Source organism: Pundamilia nyererei, unplaced genomic scaffold (assembly GCF_000239375.1).
Source record: "Pundamilia nyererei isolate P.nyererei 1_Seehausen unplaced genomic scaffold, PunNye1.0 scaffold00206, whole genome shotgun sequence".
NCBI lineage: Eukaryota > Metazoa > Chordata > Actinopteri > Cichliformes > Cichlidae > Pundamilia > Pundamilia nyererei.
In genome coordinates this window covers 91087-91649 of record NW_005187607.1, presented here as the reverse complement: position 1 = coordinate 91649, position 563 = coordinate 91087, and positions in this window count along the sequence as shown.

Sequence of the window (563 nt, the reverse complement as noted above, 5' to 3'; positions counted from 1 at the left end):
AATGCTGTTTTACACACACATGTTACCTGATTATGTCATGTTCCTTCTCAGCAGCTGTTGCACCTGTTGTACAATGTCCACATTAGCAATCAAAACCAAACAGCAAGTAGTTTTATACTTTAAAAGATTTAAGACTCAATTACACAGATTCTTACATATTAAGAACACATAACATTAAAATCAGCTGCTTCCCTCCAGGTTGAACAAGACAAAAATAAGCTTCTGCTAATATTTATAGCTGCAACACAGAGGAGGAGGAGGAGGAGGAGGGACAAACGGTGGCATTCTTTTCTATTGACAGTCGTGTCTGACTTTTTTGTTTGTTTTAAATAAGATACACTGTAACATTATTACATCAACACATCAGATATTACAAGTCTTTAGTATTGTACTGGATAATTTTTTCTTAGTCTTAAGAGAAATTAAAATTTCTCCATCAATGTTTTTAAATGCAAATAGAAATTGTACATGTCTCCAAATAATGTAGTTTTTTGTAACCAACAAAGTTATATGGTACTATTTACCTAAAAAATGCAGCCAAGCCCTCAGGCGTTTTTTATATA